This window comes from Apodemus sylvaticus, chromosome 5, assembly GCF_947179515.1.
Source record: "Apodemus sylvaticus chromosome 5, mApoSyl1.1, whole genome shotgun sequence".
Lineage (NCBI taxonomy): Eukaryota > Metazoa > Chordata > Mammalia > Rodentia > Muridae > Apodemus > Apodemus sylvaticus.
Genome location: NC_067476.1, coordinates 663,509 through 687,043, shown reverse-complemented (window position 1 = coordinate 687,043; position 23,535 = coordinate 663,509). Strand labels below are relative to the sequence as shown.

Genomic DNA, 23,535 nt, shown 5'->3' with positions numbered 1-23,535 from the left:
TTATTTACCAATGGGAAATAACTTGGGGCCCAGGTCACATAGCATCAATTGCCTCTACTTTAGGACTCTCTGGTCTTTGGAGCAATGCTAATACTGGTCTTGAGGAACCAGTATTAGCACTAGAATACAAGCAATATCAAGCCAACCCAGTACATATACAGGTCTCTGTGTAGGTATGTGTATGTGAGTGGAGTTGCTTCTCAGAGGTTGAACTTGTAAGATCTCGTTGGAACTGTGCTTGTAGTGGTTGTGAGCCACCTGACTCCTTAAACAGATCAATGCTGTTAACTGCTGAACCATCTGCCATCTATTCAACTCTGGTTGTGGGTTATAAAATGTATTTCTCACTGTATGTTTCTAAAAGTGTTGGCTTTTGGTTTGTAATGTGAATAGCAGACATGTTTGTGGCAACTTTGAATGTACTAATGAGACACTGGCCACTTTATCCAGTGCTTTTCTGAAATCTGTAACTTTTGTTTAGGGAAGAAGAGAACGTGTGCCTGGGACAGGTCCTGAGAAAATAGCTAGAAAGGTGTCAGGACAAAGGACAGGGAAAGACTTTATAAATGGAAGCTTTTTAAAATGTTACTTGTTGGGGGAGATAGGTACTAGGACAATTTTATTAGAGTTTGAAAGAAAAACCCGAGATCTGGCAAACTAAATCTTAATAGCTTCTTAGTGGAGGACAACGGAGGAGAGAAGGAGAAGACCCTGCCATTTAAACTGTCCACATAAGAGGTTAGTTTACATGGCTGTGGTGGAGGGTGGGAGGGAGCTTAGAAAAAGAGTAAGGAAGCACAAAATGTTGGGGAAAGGGCCAAGTGGTAAGGCAGTGGCTCTCAACCAGTGAGGCACAACCCCTGGTGGTGGTTGAATGACCCTTTCATAGAGGTCATATCAGATACCATCCTGCATATCATATTTACATTTATGATTCATAACAAAAGCAAAATTACAGTCATGAAGTAGCAGCAAAAAATTATTTTATTGTTGGAGGTTGCCACAACATGAGGATTGCAACATTAGGAAGGTTAAGAACTACTGTGTTAGAGAAGTGTGCTTACGAATGAAAGATAAAGGGCTGGAGAGATGGCTCAGCAGTTAAGAGCACTGACTGCTCTTCCAGAGGTCCTGAGTTCAATTCCCAGCAACTACATGGTGGTTCACCACCATTGTTAATGGGATTTGATGCTCTTTTCTGGTGTGTCTGAAGATAGCTGCAATGTACTCATATATAAAATAAATAAACCTTAAAAGAAGGGGTGGATGGGGGAACAGGGGGAGGGAAGAGGGCTTATGGGACTTTCGGGGAGTGGGGAGCCAGAAAAGGGGAAATCATTTGAAATGGAAGTAAAAAATATATCGAATAAAAAAAAGATAAAGAAGACAAGGAAAAGCAGACAGACTTAAATGACATTTACAAGGCTGTTAATTCTAAGTACTTTATAGTATGTTCTTAAAAAGCACTTATTGACTTAAGTGCAAGAAAGTGATCTTGTAGTTATTTCAATAATGTGAAGAGGATAGACTGATTGAAAATAAGTTGGCATGGATTTGAGTGGTATTTAAATCTCAGTGATAGTGGTCTGAGGTGTTAACTCAGAGAAAGTGTTATGCCAAAATTCTGTAAAAATATGGTATGCTGTTTTGTGATAGTATAACTAACCTTCACTTAATTACTAAAGGACACTCCACACTATTTACAGTCTGTGTAATCAGTGCCTAGTACATTTAAGTGTTACTTTAAGACTGATAGTTGCCAGGGCTGTTACAGAGAGAAACATCTTGAAAAACAAAACAAAAAGATTGATAGTTACTGAGTATTTATGTAGTGTGATGGCTTATATGCTTGTTCCAAGCAGTGGCACTATTCGGAGGTGTGGCCTTGTTGGAATAGGTGTGTCACTGTGGGTGTGAGCTTAAGACCCTCACCCTAGCTGCCTGGAAGTCAGTCCTACTAGCTGCCTTCAGATGAAGATATATAACTCTCAGCTTCTCCTGTACCAGTGAGTATCTGGATTCCTGCTTTGATGACAATGGACTAACCTCTAAACTGTAAGCCAACCCCAATTAAATATTGCCTTTTTTAAGACTTGCCTTGGTCGTGGTATCTGTTCACAGTAGTAAAACCCTAAGACATGTAGTTATTTTCCCCATCTTCACCTAGCATAATGTTTTTAAAATCTGTATCCAATATTGAATTTTTCTAGTGCTGCCAAGAATAGATTTTCTTAGCCAGGTTTGGTGGTGCATGGCTTTAATCCCAGCATTTGGGAGGAGGCAGAGACAAGCTGATCTTTGAATTTGAGGCCAGCCTAGTCTATAGAGAGAATTCTAGGACAGTCAGTGCTACAGAGAGAAACCCTATCTTGACCCAAACCGCTTCCTCCAAGTAACTTTTCTTATGTGTATAACATTTGGAAAGAAAGGACCAAGCTCTTTAGGCAAGTGCTGGACCACTGACAGATTCTGAACCCCAAAATAGAGTTTTTGTTTTTTGTTTTTGTTTTTAATTGAAAGGGGGGTCTTGATATGTAGTTTGGGTTACTTTAAATTCAGTAGGCCTTCTGCCTCATACTTTCCAATGCTAGATTATAGGCATGTGCCATACCCAGCTAAGACTTTTGTGATTTAATTTACAAAAATAACAAAAGGAGGTTTTGTGCCAGAAATATGACCTTGGTTTTCAAATGTTCAGCAGTTGGTTATATAATTCCTTAACATCATGTTAATTGTTCCAATACTTTCTACCAATACTTTCTACATGGAGAAATATTTTTACTTCACTGCTACTTCAATGTCTTTTTTCGTCCCCATAGTCAAATCTTTTTATGTGTGAACAATAATAAATACAGTCTGTCTGTCTACTTTGTGATTTTTACCTATGAGTTTTTTAGTTCCTCTGTCCTAACTGGACACTGAAAGTTTGTATACTCACAAATTGGCTGCCACTAAGCCAGGTGGGTTTTTTTTTTTAATTTTTTAATTTATTAATTATTTTTTTTATTTATTTATTTATTTATTTATTTATTTATTTATGTAAGGTGGTTTTTTTGGGGAGTGGGTAAAGTGAGGTAGGAGAGGAACAGGTAGATGATCCTTAGGTAAAGTAGAGGATAAGTGAATCCATTTAAAAAAAATATTTGAGAACTGGCGTAATTATTAGAAAAACATCTGCCTTAAATTTTTTTAGGTCAACACTATTAAGTAAATTTGACAATTACTTATTTAATTACACAATTTAGAGGGGTAGTAGCTACTTTTTAGCATGAGAATTCCAGTCAGATATTGTGAAGCTTTTGAATGAATTAAATCAACCAAAATGAAATGACCTGGGAGAAATGAGGTGCAGATATTTTGTAGAGACTTTTCTAATACCCCTTTACATATATTCTTGGCTCTTTTATGGATTTCTAGCTTTCTCAAATTCTGTCTGTCTACTTATTTTCTACTCTAATTTTAAAATGCTTATTTTTAAGACTAATTACTTTCTTTTTAATCCTTGATATCTGTGCTACATTTTATGTTCATCCCTCCATGGGAAAAAGACAGCTTTTAAAAAAACTAAAAAGATTGTGTTCATGTGTCTGAATGGGTAATATAAACATCACATGGGTGCAGGTGCCCCTGGAGGCCTGAAGAAGGCACTGGATCCCTGAAATTGGAGGACCAGGCAGCTGTGAGCTGCCACATGCAGATGCTGAGAACTGAGCCTTTGCAAGAGTAGTAAGTGCTCTGTGTCATTCCTCCAGCCTTACATCGTTCCTTTTTCATGGTTATGCTTTATACTAGCTTTATTTTATTTTATTTTTTTCACTTCTAGCTAATTTCTGATGACTTATTATTTGGAGGCCGGGTCTCATGTATCCAAGACTAGCCTTCAGTACCTTGCTATATATTAGAGGACCTCTGTTCCTAGTTGTCTTTCTGCTAGTCTCCTCCCATTGCCTCAGAAACTAGTTTTATTCCTTTTTTAGAGACCTTTATTTGTATTATATACCACCCTCTTTTAATCCCCCACCCTTAAAATCAAGAGAAAAGATCTTTCTCAGGCTGATATGGTCTTTATTATTTGACTAGGCTGGCCTTGAACTTATGAGAATCACCTTGAGTTGCCAAGCATGCACAACCACACAGACTCTCCATATATAAATGTTAATTTTTTCACCAAATTATCCCCTTCATTGTGCGCTTTACCATTTTTCCATTTAATCTTTTATGAACTTTTTCTTACTGTTTTCATCAAGTGTGATTTTCTTTTCAGACTCTGAGCCCTCAGCTTACCTCCTTACTATTTGGAAATATTTGATATTAATAGCATGCCCTAGCTCCCCACATCCCCTTTAATGTTTACCCTGTGCATGCAGTGCCTATGGAGTCCAGAAGAGGGCAGCTGATAGCCTTGGAATTAGAGTTACAGATGCTTGTCTCTGTGTGTGTTGGGAATTAAAGCCTGGTTTTCTGGAATATCAGCTAGTTCCCTCAACTGCTTAATAATCTCAAACATTTTTTAAGCAGAAAAAAGTAATAAAAACCAGAATTTATAATTAAAATTTCAATCTGTACTGAAATGTGCAAAGCACATTAAAAGGATCCCATGTCTTATATCCTACAGTTGATAACTGTTACATGTAACGTGTTGTTCTTATTGTTATTATTGCTGTTATCATCATCATCATCATCATCATCATCATCATTTGATTTTGTTTTTGAGACAGGGTTTCACTATGTATCTTTGGCTGTCCTGGAACTCACTCTGGAAACCAGGCTGGCTTCCAACTCAGAGCCTGGCTTTTTTCTTTTGAGATAGGATCTCTGCCATTTTTTCTTTCCTATATTCTTTTTAAAGATTAATTTATGTTTATGAATGCACTGTAGCTGTTTTCACATATATCAGAGGACATCAGATCCCATTACAGATGGTTGTGAACCACCATGTGGAATTGAACTCAGGACCTCTGGAAGAGCAATCAATGAGTGCTCGAACTGCTGAACCATCTCTCCAGCCCCTCACTTTTTTTTAGTATACATATATAGCAATATCTCTATTCATAATCCCGCACTACAATCCTCCAAGCTCATAACCACAGTGACTAGAGACTTCCCCCAAACTTGAAGGATGAAGAACAGCATTCTGTTGAGTGTTAACATTATACATGGGCTTAAACAGACCAGCAAATAGTCAGCAGGATTGGAACCTGTGCTTGGAGAAAGGATTTCTAGTCTATTGCCTTAACCACTTGGCTGTGACCACAGCTGTGTTTCTATTTTTATGTCTGTCCCCATCTTTTAAAAATTACTTGTTAGTGTGAGTGTGCATAATGTGTATGTGGGTATGTGCTCCACAGCATAGATAAAGAGGCCAGGTGACAAATTTGTAGAGTTTGTTCTTTCCATCCATCTTTAAGTAGGTTTTGGTGACAGAGCTCAGGTGTCAGGCTTGTGTATCAAGTGCCTTTATTTCCTGAACCATCTTATCAGTCTAATACACACCTTTTAGAGATTGGGTCTTGCTGCGTAGCCCAGGATGACCTTGAGCTAGATATCAGGTGCTAGAATTCCATGTGAATATCACCATTTAGTCATTTTTGCTTCCTAAGGCTGACTTGATTTCTTCTAGCTGTATGGACAGTTAATTGTGAGTTGCCATTTGGGTGCTGGGAATCAAACCTATATCCTCTGCAAGAATAAGTACTCTTAACAATTGAATAATTTCTGTAGTCTCCAGTTAGCATTCACATAATTCATCTGCTCAGGGATTGCTATTCACAGTGGACTGGGTCCTCCCATGTCAGTCATCAGTCATGACAATCTTTCACAGACATTATCATAGGCAAATATGACCCAGAAAATTCTTTAATGGAAGTGTTCTCCTTTCAGGTGGTTCTAGGGTCAAGTAGATAATAAAAACTAACCAAGACACAAGCCATTTTCAGAGTGTTACTGGGTAGTACATTAGATAGTACAGACAGAGTATCAATATTGCAGCATTTCCATTCTGGAAAGTTAGTAGTATAAAACCTCTCTGGGAGACGTTTTTATTTATTACTGTCCTTCTAATGAAGTTTTAATATATGATGAAATGAACAAACGAGATAAATAGAAGTATGGCAATCTGATACCAGAAAGGGAAATCACAAAATATATGCCTAAACTTTAAGATGAGAAAGAGGTCTGGGTATGAGCAGATCATAGAAGAAAGATTATTTGAAACCAATATAGAAAATTCAGCAAATTGAATCATGTAGACAAGATTAAACTTCCTGAATTTCATTTGAAGACATATACTGAAAAGACTTTTACCATATCACCAATAATCTGATCTGGACACCTCTGTTTCCAAGTGTTCCTTTTAGTTTTACTAATTACCTAAGAGTTTAGCAAAGCAGAACTTATAGTAGTTTATTGAATTGTGTATTTGTATTTAGGAAACTAGTATTTTTGTCTACCTTTTTTGTTGGCTTATCATCTGTACCCTTTTATTTGTCTGATTGAGTACTTATAAAGAATAACTTAAATTCATGAACCTGGTTTTTCTTTTATTTTTTCAGTGAAGGTGGTGTTTTTAAGGCTTATCTCATTTTCCCAAAAGATTATCCCCTCCGGCCTCCTAAAATGAAATTCATTACAGATATTTGACCCCCAAATGGTAAGTATTCTAATTTTATTTTCACATTTGCAAGTTTAATGATCTGTCACTAAAGATTTCACAACTATCTCAGTAAAAGTGCTAAGTGATTTTATGGTTTTTTTGTGCATATGGTCTTGTAATTGACTCTAAATACAAAGGTTCTTAGGTTCTTTCCTTCCTTCCTTCTTTCCTTCCTTCCTTCCCTTCCTTCCTTCCTTTCCTTCCTTCCCTTTTCTTTCTTTTTTCTTAGTTTTCTGCTTTGTTTGGAGATGAGGAGTAGCAGGCTTGAGTTCCAGATCAGCATGGACCTCACTATGTAGCTAAAGTTTGCCTTGAACTTTTGGTAATCATTGTGTCTTAAGTTGCCAATTGGTCAGCTTACAGGCAAGAGCCACTACCACACTCTGGGAGTGTTTACCTAGCATGCACAAAATCTTAGATTTGCTCTTCAACATTCCATAAAATATATGTGGTAATGATGCAAACATGTATTCTTCTAGCTATATAACAAAGAAAGTTGTAAAGGTGTATCCCAAAATCTTATAGATTGCAGAATTATTTATGTTAGCTAAAAAGTTATGGCTAAAAGTGAGCCATAATACTAGTGCCTATCAGTTGGTGAAAGTAAAAGCAAAATACTGCATATACATATAATGAAACGTGATTTGATTTATAAAAGTGTTTGGTATGATTTGGTAACAAAAAAGTTAAACCAGATGCCTTTGGTATCTGTCAGTGTCTGCCTTCACATGCACGGCCATACACAGGCATATGTTCATACATGGAAAATAAATATTTTTTTTCAAATTAACAAACAGATGGAAGCAATCATTTAATAATTCCACTTATGAAATTTCAAGAATATGCAACTCTGAAGAGTATATTCATGGTTGTTTAGGACTGCTGGACAGCTTGAAGGGGAGAAGGGTCAATATAGATTATAAAAGAATTTGTGGGGGTGGTAATGACGACAAAAGTTCCTAAAAATGTGTGTGCTTTGGTTGTATAACTGAGAAGTGTACTATATAGAAACAATTGGATTGTATGCTTCAACTAGATGAAAAATGTGTTGGGTGTTAAAGTTATTATGGGGATAGCTGGTAAAATTGTTCAGTGAGTTAAAGTTCTTGCCATGGAAGCCGAGTAATCTGAGTTTGATCCCTGGAATCCATATAAAGGTAGAGATCGCATTCCACTAAGTTATGCTCTGGCCTCTGCACATGGTCTGTGGCCTATGTGTTCATAGATACACACAATAATAATAATAAAATAATTTCCAAAACACTACATGGCAAATAGTAATTTGTGTAGCTTAGATGTATTTCAGTTTAGACCTCTCTCTCTCTTCTGTTGTTGGTTTTTACTTGTTTGTCATTTTGGTTTAGTTTTTTTTTGTTTGTTTGTTTGTTTGGTTGGTTGGTTCTTTTATTTTTGAGACAGGTTGTCACTGTAACATTGGCTGGCCTGAAATTATGTATGTAGATCAGGCTGGCATTAAACTCAGAAATTATCCTGCTTTTGCCTGTCATGTGCTGGAATTAAAGATTTGTACTGTCATGCCTAGCTTTCATACAGGGTTTTCAAGTAGATTTAGTATTAGAAATAAATCCATCTGTAAAGAGCAATGAGATGAAAGGGAAAAAATAACAGACAAAACATTGTATGGGGAATTAAGAGCATTTTGGCAAGATAAATGTAAATATTAAGTGTATAGCTAGCTATAGAGTTAATAATTAACATCTCACAGAGAACATAGTTGTCATTCAACATACTTTTGGAAACGTTGCTTAAATCAGAGATCACTAGAATTTAAACAGTGTCAGTATAGAAGAACTTTTGTCTTGAATAAGACAGCCATAATGGCATCAGTGTTTATTTCTGATGACTATATAAATGACATATTTATTTTAAAAGTGTGATTCGACATGATTCTAATTTTGGTCATTCAACTTGGAATGCATTCTACCAACATTTAATGATGAATCTTGAAGACATGATAATTGAAATATGACAAATTTAAAAGAACAAAACTGATTGTGTGATTCTGCTTCAGTGAAATATTTAATTAAAATAGAACGGGGCATTTTAGATACTGAAGATTTAGGGAAAGTAAAGAATTTGTATAGGCAATTTGATTTGAGGAAGATGTATAGTGGTTGTAATTGTGTATCATTGTGATTTTTAATTCTTAACTGAGAAATGGAAAAAATTGTAATTTTATTTGCTATATATAGTACAATAAAAATAAATTTCATGTCAACAGATATTAATCTGTTAATTAATGAGATAGATTTTTGAAGTGACGTGTGAAATTAAAATATTTTAAGATTCTATAGCTTTAAATCTAAAATGATTCAAATTTAAATGACTAGTAATTGTTTTTGTTTCTTGAGACAGGGTTTCTCTGTGTAGTCCTGGTTGTTTTGGAACTCACTCTGTAAACTAGACTGGCCTCTAACTCTTAGAGATCTTCCTGCCTCTGCCTTCTGAGTACTGGGACAAAAAACATTCACCATTACTGTTCTACCAAATGATTGCTTTCTAAAAGTCATTTTCTTTTAAAATTGTTATTATTATTATTGTGGGGTTTGCTTATGCATGTATGTATGTATGTATGTATGTACATATGTATGTATGTATCCACCCATCCTATCTATCTATCTATCTATCTATCTATCTATCTATCTATCTATCTATCTATCTATCTATCTATCTATCTTATCTGTCTATCTATCTATTATCTATCTTATCTATCTATCATCTATCTATCTATCTTATCTCTCTATCTTATCTATTATCTATCTATCATCTATCTATCCTATCTATCTATCCGATCTATCTATCTTATCTATCTATCTCTCTCTATATATATATATCTTATCTATCCTATGTATCTATCTATCTATCTATCTATCCATCTATCTATCTTATCTATCCTATGTATCTATCTATCCATCTATCTATCTATCTATCTATCTATCTATCTATCTATCTTTCTATCTATCTATCTTATCTATCTTATCTATCATCTATCTATCTATCTATCTATCTATCTATCTATCTTATCTATTATCTATCTATCTATCTTATCTGTCTTATCTATATATCTTATCTATCTATGTATCTTATCTATTGTGCCTATCTTATCTATCTATCTTATCTATTTATCTATCTATCAGGTCTTATCATCTACCCTTGGCTGGCATGGAACTCAGAAATCTGTCTGCTTCCACCTCCTATATTATGTGATTAAAGGCATGGGCCACCACACTATATTATTGTTAATTTGTTCTGTGTGTATGGGTGCTTTGCCTGCATGTAGGTGGGTCCTTGTATATGTGTACCTGGTGCCTCAAGATCACAAAAGTGGGTTTTGTATACCCTAGGACTACAATTATATAAGGTTGTGCTGCCACATAGTTGCTGGGAATCAAACTCAAGTCCTCTGGAAGAACAGCGAATACTCTTAACAATGGAGTAATCTTAACAGACCCATTAATGATTTGGGGGTTGGGGGTTGATACAAGGTCTAATGCATTCCAGGCTGGCCTTGATCTTGCAGCTAAGGATATCCTTGAACTACTAATCTTTCTATTTATGTTTACCTCTTGAGTGTTGAACTTATAAATATGTGCTGTCATGACTGGTTTATAGGATGCTGGATGTGGGACCAAGGCTATGCATTCTGGGCAAGTCCTCTTTTCTCTGAGCTACATATACCCTTCAGTTCCTATCTTCCAAATCTTGATCTTAAGTAGATTCCTTCTGATGGAATTATATACAATTATTCAATCTCATTTTTTCAAAGACAGTTCCTTATTTTGTAAAACGTAGGGGAAAACATAAACAACATTTTGGGCTGAATGTTAACAATGTTTAATACTGTTCCTTTTTTATTTGTTAATTCCATTGTGTTGGATTTCACAAGCCATGGGAGTGGGTTAAGAAGAGAAACCTCAGTTAAAGGGAAGTTTCTGTATAAATCAGCAAAAACATGAGTTTTTTATTACATGTGAAGAGTAATTTTGCTTTACAGTAGGGCTTCCAAAAGTACTTGTTGGATTGATTAATTTTATATCCCTTGACATACAAACACCCACCCTCCCTCCTTTCCTCCCTCCCTCCTTCTGTTTCTGTCTCTCCCTATTCCCTCAGTCTCCCTGTGTTCTTTAACCATGAGGTGGGATAGGAAGATTGCTAACAGGGACAGTTAAAACTCTTTCAAAACAACAGCCAACCAAACAAGCATACATATGTTATTACTGATTGAAATCTTTTTTTTTTTTTGAAAGTCTTATAACAGTCTTTTTTTTTCTTTTTTTTTTTTAATTTTTTTATTCGATATAATTTATTTACATTTCAAATGATTTTGAAATGTAAATTTTCTAGCCCCCCCAATCCTCGAAAGTCCCGTAAGCCCCCTTCTCTTCCCCTGTCCTCCCTCCCACCCCTTCCCACTTCCCCGTTCTGGTTTTGCCGAATACTGTTTCACTGAGTCTTTCCAGAACCAGGGGCCACTCCTCCTTTCTTCTTGTATCTCATTTGATGTGTGGATCTTTTTATACTCAGAAAATTTATTTATTCCTACTTGTTTTGTAAACTTCTTCAAGTAATAATAGTATTTTTGACAGAAGACATTTACTGTGAAAAGTTACTTTTATTAATTGCTGATATAATTATTTGAATATGTTTATAGATTAACACTGTAGGATTTTTTGAGAATATTTACTTTTGGATAAAATAGTGCAAAGTGAGATATAGTTGTGTCTTTCTTTATCCCCTATAAAATTGAGGATATTTCTGTATTTCTACCCCACTGACTGTTACTATATGGAACTTGCATTTAAAATGAGTTTGTGAAGTAGATTATGAGTATCACTTATTTATTTTAAAGCTTTTGTTATTGTGTATATTTATGTTTATGAGTGTTCTGTCTGCATATATGTATGTGTACCATGTACCCATGGATGTAGGACAAAGGTGTTGGCTCCCCTGGAAGCAGAATTACAGATGATTGTGAATTGCCTTGTGGATGCTGGATATTAAACTTAGGTCCTCTGCAAGAGCCCCAGTGTTATTAACCACTGCAACATCTCTCTAGCCCCTATTTTATTATTTTTTGTATGTGGATGTTTTGCTTATATATATATGTCTGTATACCACATGCATGCCTGGTATCCACAGAGGCCAGAAAAGGGTGTCAGATTCTCTGGGACTGTAGGGTGTGAACTCTCATGTGAGTTCTCAGAATCATACTCTGGTCTTCTGTGAGAGCAGCCAGTGTTTCTAAAGATATATTTATTTATTTTATATATGTGAGTACACTATAGCAGACTTAGGACACACCAGAAGAGGGCATCATATCTTATTACATTTGGTTGTGAGCCACCATGTGGTTGCTGGGAATTGAACTCAAGACCTCTGTAAGAGCAGTCAGTGCTCTTAGCCGCTGAGCCATTTCTCCAGCTCATGGCCAATGCTTCTAATCACTGAGATATCTCTCCAATGTGTGTCTTTCTTTGAGTCTGTTAATTTTTATTATTATTACATCACCCTCCCCCTTTAAAATTTTTATTTGCTGAACCTTGAGGACCATCTTAACTAGAATTTGAGAGAAAGACAACTGTAAATGCTGAGAATAAAGAATTGGAGAAGTAGAAAAGAGACGGCATGTCCTTTGAATCAGGGACAGCAGCGGAGGTCTGCAATTACTTGTAATTTTAAAGAATGTAAAATATAGTTAATCTGTAACATTCTTAAAAGTTAGTAGATTACATTAGGAAATCTCCATGTAAATAATGTTTTATATACATAAGTATCACATTTGTAATAGATTATGTGTAACCAAATTTAAACAATTCTTATTCTATAATTTTACAGTTGATAAAAATGGTGATGTTTTTCATTTCTATTCTTCGTGAGCCTGGGGAGGATAAATATGGTTATGAGAAGCCAGAGGAACGCTGGTTACCTATCCATACTGTGGAAACCATCATGATTAGTGTCATTTCTATGCTGGCAGATCCTAATGGAGACTCACCTGCAAATGTAGATGCTGCGGTAAGGTATTTGCCTAATAACTGCTCCTTCTATCCTTTACCCTTTTTATTCTCTCTTAATAAAACTCAACGTGAAACTTACTACATATATGCATCTCTTTGTGTCCACATTTTCATAAAAATAAAAATTTATTATGTATAATGGATTATTTTGTATAATCTATGTATAATGGATTATTTTGAAATATGTAGGATAAATACGGTTATGAGAAGCCAGATATTGCACAATATCTAGATACTGTGCCATAGCAAATTTGATCTAGTTGGCATACATTAATTCCCTCACTAATTTTTTAGTAAGAACAATTAAAATCTATTCCTTTTCATTAGTATTCAAAATAATGGATTTCATTATGATATATGTTCATAAAATTATCTTGTAGTTGTCTTGGTTTGAGGCTTTTTTTTTTTTTTTTTTTTTTGGTTTTTGGTTTTTGGTTTTTGGTTTTTTCAAGACAGGGTTTCTCTGTGTAGCCCTGGCTGTCCTGGAACTCACTTTGTAGACCAGGCTGGCCTTGAACTCAGAAATCTGACTGTTTCTGCCTCCCAGAGTGTTGGGATTACAGTCATGCACCACCACCGCCAGGCTGAGGCCTTTTTTTTACTTCGAAAAAATAAAAATTAAAAATTACTATTGTCTCTGCATTCTTTGAATGGTTGTTATAGGAAAGAGAAATAAAGGCTAAGTATTTTTGTGAGCATTTCCTGGTATCTACTTGTTTATTAAAAGTTGGTTTTGTTGCCGGGCGGTGGTGATGCACGCCTGTAATCCCAGCACTCTGGTAGACAGAGGCAGGCAGATTTCTGAGTTTGAGGCCAGCCTGGTCTACAGAGTGAGTTCCAGGACAGCTGGAGCTACACAGAGAAACCCTGTCTCGAAAAACAAAAAAACAAAACAAACAAACAAACAAAATCCAACACGCCTTCATGATCAAAATTCTATGGTCAATAGTACTAGAAAAAGCATACGTCAAACCCAAAAAAAAGAAAAACAAAAGGCCAGGCAGTGGGCGCACGCCTGTAATCCCAGCACTCTGGGAGGCAGAGGCAGGCGGATTTCTGAGTTTGAGTCCAGTCTGGTCTACAGAGTGAATTCCAGGACAGCCAGGGCTATACAGAGAAACCCAGTCTTGGGGGTGGGGGTGGGGAACCAAAACCCAAAAACCAACCAAACAACAACAACAAAAAGCATATGTCTGTAAATTGAAAAGCAGAACCTTTTCTGCTTTGCTTTGTCTGGCCTCAAAATAGTGTTTCTCTTTGAGTAGGCCCTGCAGGCCTGGCCTGGAACTTGCTCTGTCAACTTGGCTAGCCTCAAACTCACAGTCAGAGAGTTTTTCACTTAAGCCACCAGAAAGAAGTCACAGCCACATGTTTTTCTCCTGCTTTTTGCCTATTTCTTTTAAGTGCCTGATGAACCAAACCTTTTAAAAGTTTTTTTTAATCAAAATGCATAACAATAGCTGGGCTACAGAGTGCATTCCAGGATAGCCAGGGCTAGCTACACAAAGAAACCCTGTCTCGAAAAATCCAAAAAAAAGTAAGCAAGAAGGCAAGCAAACAAGGAAGGAAGGAAGGAAGGAAGGAAGGAAGGAAGGAAGGAAGGAAGGAAGGAAGGAAGGAAGGAAGAAAGGAAGGAAAGAAAGAAAGGAAGAAAGAAAGAAAGAAAGAAAGGAAGGAAGGAAGAAAGAAAGAAAGAAAGAGAAAGAAATTAAACTGATTACAAATGTTCCTTCTCTGCATATCCAACCACTCCCAGATATTAACATTTTACAAATGTGTTCTTTTTTTTTTTTTTTGTGATTTGATTTTTTCGAGACAGGGTTTCTCTGTGTAGTCCTGGCTGTCCTAAAACTCACTCTGTAGACCAGGCTGGCCTCGAACTCAAAAATCCACCTGCCTCTGCCTCCCAGTGTGCTGGGATTACAGGCGTGCACCACCACCGCCAGGCTCTACAAATCTGTTCTTGATATTGTATTAACAAAACTTCCTTTAAGAATAGAGGATTTTGCCGGGCAGTGGTGGTACATACCTGTACTCCTAGCACTCTGAGAGGCAGAGACATGCGTATTTCTGAGTTTGAGGCCAGCCTGGTCTACAGAGTGAGTTCCAGGACAGCCAGGTTTATACAGAAAAACTCTGTCTCGAAAATTCAATTAAAAAAAAAGATTAGAGGAATTTGATCCTCTGTACTAGGGAGGGTAAAACTAAAGAATATGGCAGGCATTTTGCCTATGGTATCTGTTCATATGTAGTCACAGGTGATTGTGAGCCCCTATAAAGGTACTAGATACAAATCCTTTTTTTTTTTTTAAACAATCATTCAGTTCTCTAAATTGTGGAGCCAGTGGGACATTTCTCTAGCCCATGAAGGGATTTTTGTGTCTGCGTGTTTGTGGGTGTGTTTGTGTGTATCTGTATGTGTTGTTTTCTTTAAGTGTATAGAATGATAGTAGACTGTAGAGTTGGTTAGGTTCAACTCTTGTTTCCTTTTTTTTTTTTTTTTTTGGTTGTTTGAGACAGGGTTTCTATGTATAGTCCTGACTGTCCTGGAACTCACTCTGTAGACCAGGCTGGCCTCAAACTCAGAAATCTACCTGCCTCTGCCTCCCAGAGTGCTGGGATTACAGGTGTGTACCACCACTGCCCTGCTCCCTGATGACTTTGAACTTAGAGATTTCCCTGTCAAAATCTTCTGGGATTCATAGCCACTGTGTCTCAAGATCTCTAAGCCAAGATCCAGGTCAGAGTTCATTCCAGATATAGTCAAGTTGACCACCAGGGATAGCTGCTACATGGAATATAGTTGGTCTTGCCAGTTGCTTCTTGCCAGTTACTTCAGTCCACTTCACAGATAAACTAAAGTGAGGTGGGGTTTAATTTCTGGAAAACTTGATTTGTTTACTTCTAGTTTGTTCTTATTTCTGAGATACTAACCCCTTATATAGAGATCAGAATATTTGGAAGATTTGTAGACTGCAGTCCTCATTCTCTTAGTATGGTGTTTGTTAAAAACATGGCTACTTTTCAGCCACTCCTCTGGAGTTGACAGATTGGTCTCAGAGTGGAAAGAACCCCATTTGGGGAGAAGTAGCAGATCTTTGTAAATTTTGTTCTCTTCTGATACTTGACTAATTTCCATTACTTGGGAGGTGTCTTTGGTTGGGACAATTTTGTATAGAAAACAGTTTTAGTTTCTTGTGGGCTTTGCTTGGTGTTGTTTTTCCTTCAATATAGACACCAAGCTCACAGCCTCTTGAAAGACAGGCAAGTACTGCACTCCTGACCCATATCTATAGTCTAAGCATCTATCTGAGTATCAGACCTGTCTACCCTCCTTATTACACCATCAATAAGGATTTTCTCACTGGCTTTTCACAGCAGAAACCTTGGTGAGCATAGGTGCTCTTAAATGAGCAATCAAATGAATTACTATTTTTAATTTTTTATGTATGTATGTATGTATGTATGTATGTATGTATGTATGTATGTATTCATTCAGAACAGATACTGTTTCTGTAGCCTAGCCTGGTCCTGAGCTCATTATGCAAATGAAGCTGTCCTTGAACTCCTGATTCTCCTCATTCTACCTCCCAGACACTGAAATTATAGGTGTAATACCCCATACCTGGCTTTAAATTTGAAGATATATTTTATTATCTGTAGAGAAATCGCATGAGGAGATTGCTCGCAGCTTGCTAGTTTCCAGGCAACCTAGGGTCTTTGTCATTCTCAGCCGACCAAGACAGAGGAGACACTTCCTCACGCAGAGAACCTGATGTTCTCCCAAGCAAGCTGCAAACCTGAGGAAGCGACCTTCCTGTTCCCCTTCCCATGAGAAAGTAACTTTGCTTATAGTTTAATAGACATCATGATGGGCAGCAATGCAGCAAGCAGCAGGCGTGGCAGCTGGAGTAGAATGCAGAGAGCTCACGTCTGCAGGCACAAAGTGTGAAGCAGAGAAAGCAGACTGAATATGGCAACAGTCTTTAACCTCTCAAAGCTGACCTCTGGGGAATCACTTCCTCCAGCAAGGCCGCATCTGTTAATCCCTTCCAAGGAGCACCACCAGATAAGTGTCCAAATATCTGAGTCTGTGGGGGACATTCTTATTCAGTTACATTAATGACTGTGACATACACATTAGCAGAATTCTCAAGTCATTTGCTTTTAAAAGTAGGTGTATAGATTCAGAGTTTCTTGGAAACAGTAATTTTCTAATAGGAATTTCTCTGACTCTTAAGGGATAAAGTCTTCAGGACTGGTAAATAAGCTACTTAAGGAGAATTTGAGAGAAACACATGGCAGTTCTGGGCTTGTAATGAATACACCATTGAACACCCTCACACCTGCCTGGAGCAAAATTGAAAGCAAAACTCTTCTGTTCGCAGAATTAGTAATTTATTCTCAGGGCCTTTTCCATATGCCCCTAAAACATTTAAATTTTCTTTTTTACTCCTATGACTTAGCTGACAACTTCTGTGTGTCTTTAGCCATATTTCATGTATATAATATGTCATTAATACAAATTTCAGAAAGAGAAACCAAATCAAAGGTCATTTCAAAAACTAAAGAGTCATGTGTGTGGATAAAATATGTTTTAAGTGTTAAAGATTCTTATAAATCTTACAAAAGCTAATTTGACTTTAATAGGATATTTAATGCTTCATATAATAATCTTTGATATAAACATGCATAATTACCAAAAGCAGTGTAAATATTGCATTAATTTATGAAATGTAATGCAGTGATAGTCTAAGTTGTGGCTAGAAAAATTTGACTTTCTGCCTCTTTTGGTCTAATAATGAGCTTACTAGTTAGTCCCTAAGACTGAAGCTAGAGACGTGTCAGTGTTTGGTAATCCTGGTGTTGTATGGTACAGTTTAGTTCTGCCAGTGTTTTCTGTCCTCTGGCCCCCTCTTCCCTTATCTGCCCTCATGGCTCTGCTCTTGTCTGCCTCTACCCAGTCTGCAGGTCCTCACCCCTCTGCTATCTCCCAGTAAACCTCCTCACACCTGATCTCTTGCATGTAGTAATTTCTCAAGAGCACATCTTGGCATGGGTGTGCAGTAATACCCCCTTGCTGTATTATATTTCAGCCTCATGTATTACATATTTTATCCTGATAATCAGTCCCTTGTGCTGTGTTCTTTTAATGAACTTCTTACGGGGTGCAGTTTGTATGGCAGGTGTGTTATACTGTGTGTGTTTTCTTGAGTGGCTAGTATGACCTAGTTTAAGAGCCATTTTCTGTCAGATGATGAAGGATGTTAGCATTCTGTCCAAACTCCATCCCATCATTACCTGGCAATAGCCAGGTAGGCCTGACCCACTATAAAAGAGCCTGGTTGCCCCCTCTTTGCTCTCTTGCCCTCTTGGTCTCTTGCTCCTCCCTTGCTCTTTTCCTGCTTCCCTTTTTCTCTTCTCTCATTGCCTTCCCCCCTCTCTCTCCACGTGCCATGGTTGGCCTCTACCTCTCTACTCTACTTCTCTAGTGTCTCTTTCTCTGCCTCTACCACCGTCTTAACTCCCCTCCCCATGCCCTTAATAAACTCTATTCTATACTATACCATCATGTGGCTGGTCCTCAGGGGGAAGGGATGCCTTGGCATGGCCCTGCTGAGGCACCCCATTCTCCCATACCTCACCACATCACCATAGAACATATCCCCTCCTCTCTGTATCTTTCTACAAACACTCCAAAGAGAATATTTTAGTAGATTGTTTAACTAAATAGTGGTAACAAGTAAGTGACTGTTAATTTGATTTATTGATGTTTTATGCAAAGTGAATGTTAAGTGCTGTTATTCAGGAGGGCATGGATTCATTCTCTATAGACCTCACTCAGCCAGTTGAAAGGTTGAAATGTGTTTAAATATGAGGCTTAAACTGTAGGGAGGAAGTTCTCTGGACAGATTGTACTGATAAAGCATCCTGAAAATAATGCATTTGACAAAATTTACTTGGCATTAATCTTTTGTCTTCCGTTAATTGGACATTTGAATTTTCAAATTTCCCATTTCCCTTGATAAATATCAACGAAGAGTACATTATTATATAAAATTGACTTAATTTTTTCTACCCACCACGAGGCAGGGCTGTTGGAGGAAGCAATCTGAGAATGATGACTGGGAAAATGGGTGTGTTTAATGAATAAAGACAGTTACATGTCTAGACAATTATTTTCTTTTTAGTTTATGATATGGTTTCAGGTATGATGTGACTTTATACACCAACTCTGTGTTTTCAGTGTTCATAAACTGTAACTCTTAAAGTTCACTTTACTGTCAAGAATTTTGTCCTGAGGAAGTAGATATTTTGCATAGAACAATTTAACGTATTTTAGTTTATCTCAGCATTGCTGGTAATACTGAGAATTAGGAACATTGCACAAGTATCTAGTACATAGTGTCATCTGTTTCTCTGGGCTATGACTCTTAATGTATGTGATTATTAGCACTCTTTAGTCCTTAGTGTAGGTCCTTGTTATAGAGACAAAAGCTAGAGCTACATTTTCATTAGTATAGTATTGTACTGTTGTCTCTGTGATGACTGAAACTAACTATTAGGGACAGGTTTGTTGAGTTAAAACTGAGTACTAATCAATCAAAATATTTGCTATGCTTAATGAGGGTAGATCATATTGTTTATAATTACAAGTTTTGCTGGTAAAGTGTTACTTCAGAGTCTATCCTAGTACAGGTTTTAGAGTTAGTCTCTAGAAAATGCAAAATTTTCTTCAATGTACCTTGGCAAATTTAATTTCTAGACTTCGGTCACATATACTCTGAGAAACAAAAAATTGTTTAATAATATCATTGCTTTTTATAATCACTAGTTAAGAAACTCCTTAATTCTCTGTAGCACCTTATTCATGTGGAAGGAAATGAATGAGAAAACAATTGCAGTAATTACTATTTATTTCTTAATATTTGGTCTTATTATTTGGTATGTTTGTTTCCCTCTGGTGTTGGATTTAGAAAATTGTGGTTCTTTTATTATTAGTTTTTTATTAGTATTTATTATTGGCCTTTTATTAGTCTTTACTAGTATTTATTATTGGTCTTTAATTAGTAGGGAGGGGCTGACCGCACAAAGATCCTTGGCTTTTGTGTTTTTGAGCCCTCTGGATCTTTTGTCTGGCCTATAGCCTTCAGCATGTGTGTTGATATTAGGCAGCCTGCAGTGTAAGCATTTGGGAGAGCTGGTTTGTCTGTCCTGTGCCCTATTTAGAAGTGTGGTGGGGGGATATTGGAAATTCGAAAGCTGCAGGGGAAGGTTGGCTTGCGGCTGAAACACCTAGATCAGTCTGCTGTGTCTGTGAAGAAAGCTCTGGAAAGATAGCTGTTGTTGTTCAATTGCTGAACTTCAGCTGTGAATGTTGCTTTTCAGGCAGCATTGATTTTGGGTCCTTGAATTTTTCTCAGGCTCAGGGAACCCCAACTATGCTGTGACATTGGCGCCACCTTGTGGCCCAGCTCAGGGCTGCGTTGTTACCTCTGGTTGTTTAGGATATAGGGGGCTGGATTTTCCTCTCAATTTAGTTCAGTTCTAAGCTGGATATAAGGTGCACGAATTTGTTGCTAAAATTTCCAACCCTTATAGCCCATATAAATGACACATAATCCAAATATTTTAATTATAAGTCATATGTCTTCATTGGCAAAATACTTACTTCCCAATCACTAAGATTTGTGCTTTCTCCCATCCATGTGGTCCATAGTGGCTTCCTCCTCTCCTCTTCCTTCTCTCTTTTTCTTCCTCTACCTGCTCCCCCTTTTGAACCTCCAATCCCACCTTTCCCCTCCACTACCCAATCATAGACTCTAACGTTTGATTGACCAATTAAAATAGAGAGAAGGTTCACATGGCATCACCTAAGTACATGATGGTCTGCTTGTGTGGTCTGACTCTTTAATACAAATCCAAATAGTGTTAGTTATTTAAATGTGTGTTTTACTATATTTCTTACACAGCTGTTTTCCAAATATGCCTTTGTCTAGTCTGCTGTAGCAGCATAGACATGTTTTGTTAACAGTGTATTTTCTTGCCAGTAATACATGCATATTTGTTTGTCAGATATGCTACTATTGATATCTAGAGTCATAATGGTTCAACACTAAAGCTAGCTGTCAGAATTTTGTTTTGGTTTTGAGTCAGGGTTTTCTGTATAGCCCTGACTGTCCTGGAACTCACTTTGTAGACCAGGTTACCCTCGAACTCACAGAGATCTGCCTGCCCTCAGTCTCTGAGTGCTGTGGTTTAAGTCCTGCACCTGGCTTGATTTTTTTTTAAATACATCATTTTGTTGACTTCTGGGTGTTTGGTGATACCTAGTAAATTTGCGCTTTAAATATATTTAAGTGGATCTTCACTTCCTGCTCAATCCTTTATCTTAACAGGCAAGCTTCCTCTGATTTGGAACAAAATAAAAACAGGCTGGTCTTCCCTTGTACCTGACACAGGTAGGTACTAAAATTGTTTTCTTCAAAACAGTTCTATTTGATGCTTTCATTCTGATGTTCTTATTGGTATTCTTATCATTCCAAACTTCTTAATATAAAAATCCTCTAGGAATGTTAGGTTATATAAGTTACAGTAACTATAACTGAAAACTTTGCTACTATGTTTCCCATTAAACTTAACTGTGGCTACCTCAAAATGTCAGGTCATTTCAGTGCTGTATGCACTGGGATTCCAAGCTTTCCTTCTTCATGGGGACTTTATAAACAGCTGAATTTATGAGCTGTATAAACGTGACATTTTATATTCCGTTCCTAATCTCCTGTGAGAATGATGCTGATTGGTAAGGGTAATTGAGATTTTCTAGAAGGCTGTTTCAATAATGCACTCTTAAAAATTAACATTGAAATAGACCTGTTGTAACTATGTGGTAAACTTAGGGAGATTGGTTTAACATCTATGTAGATTGTCTCATTTGTGTGTGTGGCTAACACTTGTCATCCCAATCCAACAGGAAGCTGTTTTGTGATAGTTGTTACTTAAACTAGATTCTAGTTCAGTTATTTTGACAAAGGTTTTGGTCTCTCTTTTTTTTTTTTTTTTGTGGGCAAAAAGTAAGGTTCAAGATTATATGATAGTAATCTTTATAACTGTGGAAAGGGAGGCATAAAGAGGGAGATGCTAATGGGGTTTTAGAAAGTTGCAGGGTCTTTCTATGTGAATGTTTGTTGCTCTTATGTTATTTGTTTGTATATCTAAATAGGCTTTTAGCCAGTAGTTTGGAATATTTCATAATAATGCCATCTGTTATTTGTTTCTTGGTTTTTTAAAACCAAAGGTCACTTGATCGTGAAAGCTTTAGAATACTATTATGAGTTAGGTCAATGAATGGGAGTAAATTTTTAAATTTATATGTTGTAAGAAACCATGTGATAGGCATTTTATTTAAATCTTCTGTACCCCTTAAATATTTAACATTTTTTAGGTTGTTTACCTTCTGTTTCATAGTACTTTGAACAGTAGAATTGTGATTGTTGTTTGCCTTACATATTCAAGGCCCCGAGTTTGATACCTTGTTCTACAAAAGAAAGATCATGATTAGTGAAATTTACATAGAGAATGGCAAGAGTTTGATTTAGTGTAACCTGGATCTGAGTCCTTGCTCTGCCACTTTCTGCGACAGGAGCATGCATGGGTGTTTGCCTTTCTTGCCTATTTCCTCTCTGCAAGAGGAACGACAGGAATCAGTGATGCCCAGCATACATCTGCTTAAAAGCAGCAGGGAGAAAGGTTCAGTGCCTTGCACCTAGTGGGACTAGACAATCGCCTCACAGTTAGTACGTGAAGTGGCTCAGTTGTTCGGGAGTAAGTTTTTTATTTTGTTTTGTTTTGTTGTTTAAAGCTGATACGCAAGCATATTCTTTGAAATCAGAACTTCTTATAAGCTTAGAAAGTTCTTAGAGTTTAGATTCTTAGATTTAGGACCTGTACAATTATATTTTGGAACACCATGAGGGGTATTTGTAATAAAATTATTATAAAGTAATGTTATCCTAATAGTTGGACTATAATAATCCTTATAAACAATCTCTGGTTTTTCTAAGTCAGTAATTGTCCTTACGAGATAATATTAACTTTCAGCTCCATAAATGCAATAAACGTGCTGCAGAACTAGTAACATCTAATGGTGAAAGAAAAATTCCCTTTGTATGTAGATTTTTGTTTTTTTCTGTGGACTTTTTGAAATATGCCTAATTAGAAGAGTAGTATGATAGCCTAAAAAGTTGGAAATCAAGCAGACTGGAGTTAAATTGCAATTTGGGCATTCATCAGCTGTGGGACTTAAATTACTAGTCTATAAAAGGTGGGGGTAGTAGTAATGTTTTCCATAGTGCTGTGAGAATTAATCTATCCCCCTGTAAACCTCTTTGTTTTAATACTTATCAAGAACACTGGGAGGCAGTAGCCATTGTTATTGTTGTTTCATTAAATAAAGTTTGTAGAGTTGTGCAGAATGGAGCTTATTAAAGCTAAGTATGTGAAACTACACATACCAAAATTGTAACAAATAATCAAATTTATCTTGTAAAATTAAATTTTAAAAGAAGACAATTAGAAAATAGAATAAGAAAGAATACCATGGTGTTGTGAGAAGTGATTTAAAATTCTATCAGATAACTAGAGAAACTGAAATTCATCTATTAAGGTGGTATACAGTCCATAGTATATTCCATATTATGTTATGATACCATTCTTCTTGAATGTGATTTCTAAACTAATCTGTTTTAAATGATAAGTATTAGTTTGGGTTTGAATGTTCTTTTTTCCTTTTAGGCAAATTGAGCTGGCCCAGACAGCAGAGCTCTGTAAGGCATGTTGATA

At 36.7% G+C, this 23,535-nt stretch overlaps 1 pseudogene; it reads left to right on the top strand.

Moving 5' to 3' along the window:
* The window catches only part of LOC127685017 (ubiquitin-conjugating enzyme E2 G1-like), a 122,321-nt pseudogene extending 98,796 nt beyond the window's left edge, over positions 1–23,525 (top strand).
* Positions 23,526–23,535: the final 10 nt, after the last annotated feature.